At 38.7% G+C, this 10,552-nt stretch overlaps 1 long non-coding RNA gene across 1 annotated transcript; it reads left to right on the top strand.

Moving 5' to 3' along the window:
• Window positions 1-3,336: 3,336 nt before the first annotated feature.
• LOC141422400 (uncharacterized) lies at window positions 3,337-8,097 on the top strand. The gene is made up of 3 exons (XR_012446942.1): window positions 3,337-3,452; window positions 6,984-7,107; window positions 7,994-8,097. It is a non-coding gene; the product is annotated as an uncharacterized lncRNA (long non-coding RNA).
• Window positions 8,098-10,552: the final 2,455 nt, after the last annotated feature.

The raw sequence follows: 10,552 nt of genomic DNA, 5'->3' as shown, positions 1-10,552 counted from the left end.
CAATAGCACTGCATAATTTTATAGTAACAATTGTTTGCTAAAAGTTCTGGGAGAGTTCTGAGATCAGATTCTAAAGAGAAATCTCCTTTGTCTCATGCTTGATGGAAATGAGCCTTCTGCCTGAGTCTCTTATGTCACAAACATATTTTGTAAAACATGGGTGTGAGTTCAGATACATGAACCTACACAAGATCTGGTTATGACTGCAGATAATGAGGTGGATTTTCCTACAGTGGCGAGCCTGTTAAACACTCAGCTGCCCTTTTCTCTTCTTCCTGCACATGGTTGGACAGCCTTTCCCAGCCACCCATGAAGTCAGACATGACCATGGACTGAGTTTAGGCTGATGGAATATGGATGGAAGCAATGAATGTCACTGCCAAGTCTGACCAGTAAAATTCCCCTAAGAACTGTTGTTCACTTTCTTCTCTCATCCCTGACTGAATACCGAAATGTATCTGGTGGAAAACTGAGGTCTTAACAGTGGTGGAATTAAGTTTCAGAACCAATACATGGCTCAAGTGATAGAACATGCCTTGCATGCTTGAGACAATTGCTTCAATCCCCAGTACTGCAATGAATAAATAAAGAAAAATAAAAAATTCAAAAAAGAAAAAGAATCTCTACACGAAGGCCACTCACCAAATATCCAAATGAATTGTGATAGAATTCAAAAATAAACCCTTCGTGTGTTCTGCCACTGAGGTGATACAGTTGTTTGTTAGTTGGCTTATCCTGGAAACACAGTTGCAAAGATACATAAGGTACTCAATATTCATTTATGCATTCACGTATTGGTTATTTAATCAAATGGCTACCTGGATCTCTCACTAGAAGAAAAGGGTGGTACATGCATGTACAAGTGGAGCCCAATCAGATGTAGACCTCTCCTGCTCTCCTCCACCACATGGCTATGGCTAACACTCAGCAAGCTGGTGGACCAAGCTCATTCAGATGCCAAGATGCCCGATTGTGAAGGATAGTGTCATTATAATAAATGCTTTCTCTCCCTCCCCAGAAGAAATGGCTGCTCTTCATGTGCAAAAAACACTCCCATTCTTCTCTCCACACAGACTCTTAGACCCTATAGTTATCACTTCCTGTTGGACCAGATCTAATTTGCAGGTGAAAGTCCAATACCACCATAAATGTTGCTTCTCTGTTTTGGAATATTGAAGAAAACTTGCCATGGTGTTCTTCTGCATAGCAATTATCTGCTTTTTCTTAGATGAAGTGTATTAGCATAAATTGACCTAAAGTTGTTTCTAGAATCTGTGTTCTTTTTTACTAGGCACTGTACTCACAGGTTTCTTTTTATTTTCTATACATATTCAGAACCTTTGAAACTTATCCAGTCTTGTGACTAAAATAATCTGTGTACTAGTGGCACAAGTACATGTGTCAAGCTCAGTTCTCTTTTCTGGAGCTCAGCTGACTGCCCAAAATCCTTATTTTGAGAGTGTAACAGGTACCTCTCTCAGACTTTCCTGTTTAAATCATTGGCAGCTGCATCCTTCCAGTTCACTTCCTCAAATCAAAAACTTCAGCATCTTTTCTCTCTTACAAACTTGACTTTCAGTCTGTCAGCAACAATTCCAGAAGTACAAATGGACCACTTCTTACCATTGTCAGTATGACAACTTTTGCCTACACACCACTGTTTCCACCTGAACCAGTACAATAGACTCCTGTTAAGGTTTCTCTTTTTCCATTCACCCTTCTTTATCCCCTCATTTGATACACTATCCATGATAGCCAGAACCAACTTCTTAAAATGAAAGGAAGAAAATGTCCCTCTCTTGATAGTTGCACATCTATGTTAGCCAAGCAGGTCAAGCTCTGCTGTCGAAACAAATATGCAATAGCAATCTCAGTGGCTTAAGAGAGCAATGCTTCATTTGTCACTTAGGTGAAGTCTGACATAGACCAGGATCCTTGTCTATTTCCATCAGGTAGGGCACTTGACTTTGAAGGATTATAATGGAAGAGGCACAGTTTCTCTTCACTGCCTTGGCCTGGAAGTGATACACAAGTATTCTGCTCATGATACATGACTCATGGCTGTTTACCCAATATGAACCCAGATGCAAAGGCAATTGGGGCAGACAGAAAAGCACACAGTTATTCTATGAGTTCTACTCTCTTGGTCACTCCACTTCTCCTAGATGAAAGGCCAAAATCCTTGCTATAAACTACCAGGCTTTCCAGGATCTTCCTCTTCTCACATTCCCCCCATTCTGCTCTTTGTGCTTTCTGACTGCATTCCTACCATTCTCTTCTTCACTCCCACTACTTCAGTCTCATGGCCCTCCTTGCTGCTTTTTACTTGGGTCAGGCATCCTCCTGCAAAGAGTCTCTCACCTTCTGCTCACCCTACCTGGAAGGCTGTTCCCACAGCACCTGCATCCTGAGTGTGTCCTCACTTCCATCAGATTGCAGTTCAAATTTCACCTTGCAGCACCTGGCCCAAAGTTTCATAACCCCCTTCCTTGCTGGTATATTCCTCTTCCTTAGCCCTGGTATTATCTAGCATATATATTTTGCTTACTTGCTTATTAATAAGCCCTTCTACCAGAATGTAAGTTACTTGAGGTCAGACCTTTCTGTTCCAACATCCAGAAATAGCCTGGTATAAAACCTGCACACAAATATTTGTTCAACAAATGAACAAACCACTCCTTTGAAAACTTACAATCCTCTGTTATGCCCACACTCACCCTCAACAATTTAAATCTAGACCTCTAAGTTTATCTACCTCTAGGCTAGCCATGAATATGCCTGTGATATAAACACTGTAAGAAAATCAATTTTGCAGACATACCTTGTGAATGATGAAGCAATCTGTTATATAGATAGTAGCATTCTTAGCTACTGCTGTGTTGTCTGTCTCTCTTGAAATGTAAAAACTTCCAGCAAGAGTCTTTCCATCATATTTTAACCCAAATTTGATTTAAATAACTTTCTACTTTTCTCCTCTCTCTCTCCCTCTCTCTGCTTTTTTTGCTCCCTCCTTCTATCTCAACACTTGCCTAAATCTTTGAAGAATAAGAAAGCTTTTGACCTGGTAGCTGTATATTATGCAATCCCTGTGCCCTTCCTTGCAGGTACAATTTCATATTCTTAAAATTATTTTTAATCACTTCTACTGCTTGCTATTGCAGAATAAAGCATACATGTAGACAGAGCTAGTTGGAGGTAAGAAGTGAAATCATGGTCTAGGTTCTTCCACAAAAAGGATTATTCTGCTGGGAGCTGCCCTCATATAGTGAGGGATGGTTAGCACCTACCATTGGTTTCCTAGCAACACAAAGCATTCCTACTGCTAGGACAGAGGGTCATTTTTGCATCTTCTCTTCATTTTCTCTTGGACTCTGTGACGAGAAATTACTCTGGAAAATTCCCAGAACTGAGGATGTATTGAAAAAGGTATACATGAGATGGAGATGGGGGAGGTAAGTGTGTGTGTGTTTGGAGAAGAGAGGAGTGGAAGAGGAATGACATATGGAACTAGAGAAAGGGGTCTCAATGACTTTTTAGAGTGTGTATTCTAATTGTAGCCAAGTAACACACTTATTCTAATAGAAACCAAGATCAAGGGTTCATTTGCCAAACTAGAGCTTATTTTGTTGGATGCATATGTTGAATAAAAAACATTACAGACTTCCATTTTCCTTTCCTTTTACAAGCTCAGCCTACAGACCTTCCCTGTCTAAATTCTGCAGGTCTTTTACAAAATAGCTATGTTTAAATGTTGTTACCTGGTTGCTTTCCCCATCCTTCTCTGTTCCAGAGAATGTCTTCTGGAACAAATAGCAGTTTTGAGATCCCAGACAGGTCTCACTTCATTCTCTGACATTCATATATTAGCTATGTGATATTAAAAACTATTTAACCTTTTGAAATTTTATTCCCCTAGTAGTGACTACATGTGCAATCACTGCCAGTTCCCTAATCAGTGTTTCTCTTCCTTTATTAATAGTACCTTGATTTTGTTTGGTGCAACAATGTGTCCGTCCAGCTTTTAATAGAAAAAAAATTCCTCAATTTCCAAAGGTTTCAGCATGGCTCTAGGATAATCTGGCCAATTAGATATGAACCTAGGTCTTCTTGATGGAGTCTCTAGGAATGAGAACATTTGCCTGATGGAAAGGAACTGATTGATTGGGCTGGAATGAACCTCCAATCCCTTATCAGCCTCCTTCTTCAAAACTGGAACTCAGACAAAAATATCCAGAGGTGTAGCAGTGATTTTTTGAGACCATGGGGATGAAAGCCATCCTCCATGGAGTGTGAACATATCAAGAGCCTAAATTCTTGAATTCCTCCAGTGACTACATTCACTCTTTGCATCAGGTGCTTTTGTCAGGACAGAAATAAACCCTTTATTTTGAAGCCAATGTTTGTTTAAAAATCCAACAAACAACAACAAAAATACAACCAAGGATACACATGCAACTTAGTGGTAGAATAATTGCCTAGCATGTGTGAGGCCCTGGGTTCCATTCACAGTGACATACACACACACACACACAACTGTGATGGTTCCTTTTAATGAGGTACATATCATTTGAAGCACAAACAATGTATTGATTTAGTAAGATGTGATTTTGCTTTGCTTACATTAGGGATTCCTTAAAACGCTCAAGTCCATATTTAGTTCTTTGAAAAAAATCTTGCTTTATTAATCATTATTTTAGAATTATTATGTTCAAACAGTTATAAGTCAGGGATTTTAATTGCAGTACTGCCAACACAAATATAGTCTCTAAAAAATTTAAGACTTTCCTTTAGTCATATATTCCTATTGTCTTATTTAATGTCTGTGTGTTGGCTTTGATTCAATATCTCTATGAAGTTTGAGTTCCTTCCTTCCTTTAGCTCACATTAAAGTGAATAATAATAATTTGTGGTGGTTGGAAGCCTGAGGGAAACAGACTTCCATGGCAGAGGGGTCTACTGTGAAATGTCTTCAGGGAAGTTCTATGGAATGAGCAACTTTTCAGCTCACTGCGTGGTAGTCTGCTAATCCTTCATTATTGTCTTTTTACAGCTTGAGGGTTCTGTTGGAAAAAATTTAAAATCATGATATTTCTGTGTTTATGCTTGACAACTTGTTTCAGGGTTTATTCACATTTCATCAGAAAATTATTTCTCTACTCATGCAAATATAAGAATCTTTTGCATCTTCTCATTCGATCTCATTTCCTTTTGTTGATGTCCTGCGTGCAAGTCAACATCTCCATAATAATAACAAATGAAATAACTGTATAAATGAAAATTAGCATACAATTGAGCTCATATAAAATAATTCCCTAGTTAGATAATTTGTAGGAATAGATTTCTTCCTTAAGTGAGGAACACTCTTATTCCCAAATCAACAGTCCCAAACAAGACAAAGGTTTAGAATTAAGGAGATAGGTTTTCAAAGAATTTTAAGAAATCGATAAAACAATTCATATTTAATGTTGTCATAGGTGTTTTTCAACAACCTATGGTGAAGAACATATATGTTATTGCTAGTCACTCAGCCTCTTCTCACTAACTCTACTGTGAGTTTTCTATGACTTACAATTATGTATTTTTCTTATTCAGACCTTCTTTCATCTGTGGTAGACACAGAGACATCTATCTCGGGTCCTCCAGGTTCACCAGCAAATGGTACCAGGGAACTGAGAAGATCAAGCCATTTCTGCCTGACAAGGGACGTTTTCATGGTTAATTCTAGCTTCAGAGCACACTGAGCGCTAGTGGATTCCCTGGACCTGAGTTGCAACGCAGCTTCTGGCTCTGAGTCATCTTGCTTCCTTCCTCTAATAACCATTTCTTACTTCAAACTCCATTTCAGCATCTTCTGGTAACCCTACATTCATCCTTTATACAACCATTGAATCAGTAACTAAAACTCCTAAGCTCAGCCTCATCAGTCTGTTTCTAGAAAGTTCTCTACCATTATTTGCTCTCTCCATCAGAATAAGAACTTTTGTCACTAGGATTCAGTACTGAATCTCCCAGAGCTTATGCCTAGTGTACAGCTGCAGCTCAGTAAATATTCGTGCCAATGTCTGTTAACTAAAATTCCTAGTCAAATTCAGAAAAAGTTTGCTTTGAGGATAGAGGTCAATTCATTTTCCTTTTTGATAGACAAATATTATTTAGCACAGAGTTTAACACTATAAATGCTCTATTTTTTTAAAAATTAAACTCTAAAAAGCAGACTTTCTATTGATTAAGGTCAATATTTAAACAGCTCATTTTCTACTTGCTGGCTTGGTCTTTGCAAATAAAATTTAGGGTATCTCCTGGAGACCTCAGGAGACCCTACAGAATGTGTCTTATTAGACACACTTTATAAGACACTCTTGGGGCACAGTTAATTTTCCCTCTTTAGGGCATAACTCTTAGGACCCAAGTCTGGACTCTTGGTGCCTCTATGTGAACTCAGGGACCATGAGCAAGCTGATGGAGCAAGAGTAGTTACTTGTTGATCTTGAGACAAAGGAACACCAAATATGAGTCTTTGAATCTGAGTCATCTTAAATATAGTATATTAATTAGAAAGTCTATGAAATTTTGCAGTGGCTGTCCTTAGAACCTCTGTGGTTCCTGCCCTGGCTTCATTAGGACTGATAATATTCTATCAATAAATACCCATTGGGTCATCAGAGTTGGTTTCTGTAATTGGTGACACAGGAAGCAACACAAATACCTTTTGCTCATATGGTTGTAGGACATAGCACGAACGACCAGATAGATTTATCTGGTCAGGTAAAATGAGAAGTTGTAAGACCTGAGGTAGAGATGGGAAAATTCTGTGATTATTTGGTATTTTATGTATAACTCCAAGTTGGTTAATTCCAGCTTGAACTCAGGGACTGGCTAAGTTTCTTATATCACCAAAGGCTTTATAGGCTCTGTTTGATAGTATTTTTAAAGTCTCACTGACTTTTTTTTTTTTTTTTTTTGCATTTTGTTTTCTACTCTAGAAAGATCATTAAAGTGTGCGCTCTCTCATGCCACGTTGGCATTTCCAAGGAAGATTCATGATTGGATTATGTTCCTGGGCAATATAAATCAAACCTGATGGCAGGGATATGTTGAAGGCTTGAAGTAAGTGAAAAATAAATTAGGAAATGAGAAGGCCTGAAGTACAAAGACATAAATTTAAAATTTAAATCTCAAAAGATGAAAAACTGCAAAAAGCCATTTTGAAAACCTGGCTTAGACTCTTTTCAATGAGTCAAATGGGGAGTCAAGTGAATAAGACTAAGAATGAATTTGGGTGACATATTAGTACTTATAACTCCTAAAGAGAGCATTCACATATCTTAAGCAATACTGGAAGGTCCTTTGAAAGGTATTATAACCTCAGGAAAAATTACTCAGACTGTTTCAAAACATTTAAACTATGGAAGGAATTACTTGTGGCGTGTGAAAAGAGAAATTTACAATTCATGCATGTAGTCATTACACTAGGCAAAGCTACAATTGTGAATTTATTACATGTTTTGGTCTTGCTGTGCTTGTATTATCTGCTTCCATTTTTTTTTCATGAGGCTCAATAAAGATGATTCAGAACTTACATCAGACGTTACAGCCAATGGAAGCGAATACCTTCTAGAATGCTGTAGAAGAAAGGGTTTATGGCTTTGGGCTCAAATAGACCTTGAACTTGAGTCTGTTGCTTAACCAGCTGTATGATCTTGGGCAAAATGTTTGGCCTCTGCCTCTCATTATTCTGAACTTAGAATATTCAGCAAAAATGAAGTAAAATACATGCCTAAAACAAATCCCACAGTGGATGCTTAATAAGTGGTCACCAGCAGGTTTTGATTCATAGATGGTCATTTTTTGCTGTGATCTCGTATGGTGGAAATGAGCAGTCAAACTCCTGAGGGTCTCTTTTATAAGGACACTAACTCCATTCTTGAAGGAACAAAAAAATATCCCATTGCAGTTTGATTTGTATGGAAGGTTTTTTTTTTCTTCTTCACAGAGCAAGATGTCTGCTGATAGAGTGGCTCAAGCAGTAAGAGCATCTGCCTAGCAAGCATGAGACCCTGAGTTCAAATCTCAGTGCCACAAATAAATAAATAAATGAATGAATAAAAATGAGAAACCCCTTTGAACATTGACTTAGAAATTAATAACAAAAGACAGGACTGTAAAATAGGTACAGTGTATGATGGGGGTACTTGTGGGAGGGGGAGGGTGAATGGAGGAGATTAAGGTGAAGGAATATGGTTAATGGACAGCATATACTTACATGAAATAGAACAATGAAACCTCTTGCAATTGTTTAAGTGGGGTGGTGAGGGAGTCGAGGGAAAGAGATGGTGGGGGTGATCCAACCAATGTACATTCTAAGCCTATTTGGAATTGTCACAGTGAATCCCTCTTGTACAAAAAATATATTCTCATAAAAAAAAAAACAAAGCAAGATGTCTAAATGCTTCACCTAGCACTATACAATTTTATGAACAGAACTGGTGTGAACTCTTTCATGTTTCTCTCCTGTGTTAGGAACATTATGGCACCCACCAAGGGTCATGAATTCAGTAAAATGAGAAGCCATTGCAGAAACTCCATCCATACGCCAGAAATTCTGGGTCAAGAGTTGCTAGAATTGAAGGTTTTCAATTCTTCCCTGCATTATAGAGAAAGGGATAAAATGACCTAGTTTTAAAATAAGGGAAATAAAGTTTAGATAAGCTTACATTTCTTTTATAACATACATTCTTATTACAGAAAAACTAGAATTTAAAAAGTAGAAAGAAGAGTACAAATTTTCTTTATGTCTACCTCTCAAATGCAGAGATTAATTTTACAATGAAAATAGTAACATTTGCCAGGTGTCACAAGTCATTGTCCCAAAAATGGTAGCATAAGGAGCTCTGAATTGTTGGAGCTCATTCCTCTACTCAGTTGTGAGTGGGATAAGAATCTGGACTGGTGAGGGGGTCACAAGAGGACACTGGGACTGCTCACAGACTGCAGGGACTTAGCCCATTTTCTTCCACATAACCCTGGATCCCACTATTTGTCATCTTGACTAGGAGTGACGAGTGACGTTCATTCCCTTCACTCCTACCTTATGGCTCTCATCTCTTGAGCACATGTGCATCCTGCTTGTCAGCTGGTTCCTGTCAGCTTTGTGTGTGGCTGCAGGAGCTTGCCAGTCCCCTTAGGGCTTGCTAGCTCACACATGGTTTGTATGAATTCTTGGATAAGGCTCCAAAGGGAGGGTGCGATAGGCAAAGCATTGGTGCCAGACCTTCAGAAAACTTTTGCCAAGCCTTCTCATTCAGACTGGCTGAACTGTTTATCCCAGACATCCTAGGATTTCCCAAGAAGTTGGCCATAGTTCTATGAGAACCGAGGTTGTATGGAGAAACTCCCTTCTCCCTATGCCAGAAAAGCACTGAGCTTGTTCTTAACCATTATGGCAAAGATGGCATACTAGAATTTACTGACGAGGCTGTGGCTAAGGGTATAACTTTTTAAGTAAATGAATGCCGTTGGGCAGGGGAGAGCTATGGGAGGATCTTCAAAGTGTGTTTCCCCACAAAACTTCTGGCTCCAGAGACATCTGAGTATGGGAAGAGGAAACAAACAAAACAAATGAATTATAATAAGATTGTGAATGAATACTTTAGAGCCCTCGTCTCCTTCCTTCTCAACTCAGAGCCCTCTCCTGTGACAAAAATCAGCAATAAAACATTTGAAAGGAAGAATATACTGTGAATAACAATGCACACATCTTTTTGCTTTTTCCTGAATTTGGAGCGGTCAGGGGTGAGACTCTTTGAGATCATAGATGCCTGTTAGAATATTGTGACTGGGAATTTTATGTGAACCCCTGTAAATAAGCCACAAAAACAAACAAACGACAAGGCTGTGGGATGACTGGAAAGTGAGGAGGATGGAGAGTGAATGACCGTAAACTGTTCCAAGACCTTCTAATCCCAGTCTCTACTCTCTTTCTAAATTTCTTTAACATCTATGTAGACATCTAATTTATCAATCTAGACTGTCAAGATACAGAATTCTCCTTTCCAGCTGACCAGTACCTTTAGTTCTCCTTACCCTTTCACATAGAGGGCCAAAACCTATAGTTTGTGATCTCTGTCAAAATCCCATATCGGTAATGCCGTGTTATCATTGCCCAGTCTTGGATGGAAGATTACTGGGGGAGAACAATCCACACAGTTGCCAAGATTTGTGTTCAAAAGTTGAGTTCAACTCAAGAGGGCAAGTATCAAGGATAAGGACATGAAGTTTGGGATAAGACTGGTCCCAGATTTAAATCCCAGTTCTTCATTTAGCACAAGTGAGACCTGGGGCAAGAAACTCAACGTTCTTCTTCTGTGACTTTATTTTCTTATCTGTATAATGGGACTACTGAAACAACTGCTCCACGATTTGTTGTGATTCCTCAATGTCATTGGCAGAGAGCAGGATCTGGCATGAACCTTTGAACCTATCAATTTCTGTCTCACTTTAACAAATGTTGCTTTCTACTTCAAGAAGAAAAAAAGAAGACATTAAATGAGGA

The sequence above is a fragment of the Castor canadensis genome, chromosome 4, assembly GCF_047511655.1.
Source record: "Castor canadensis chromosome 4, mCasCan1.hap1v2, whole genome shotgun sequence".
Classification (NCBI taxonomy): Eukaryota; Metazoa; Chordata; class Mammalia; order Rodentia; family Castoridae; genus Castor; species Castor canadensis.
The sequence above is the reverse complement of the archived record's forward strand: the minus strand, read 5'-3'. Positions and strand labels throughout refer to the sequence as shown.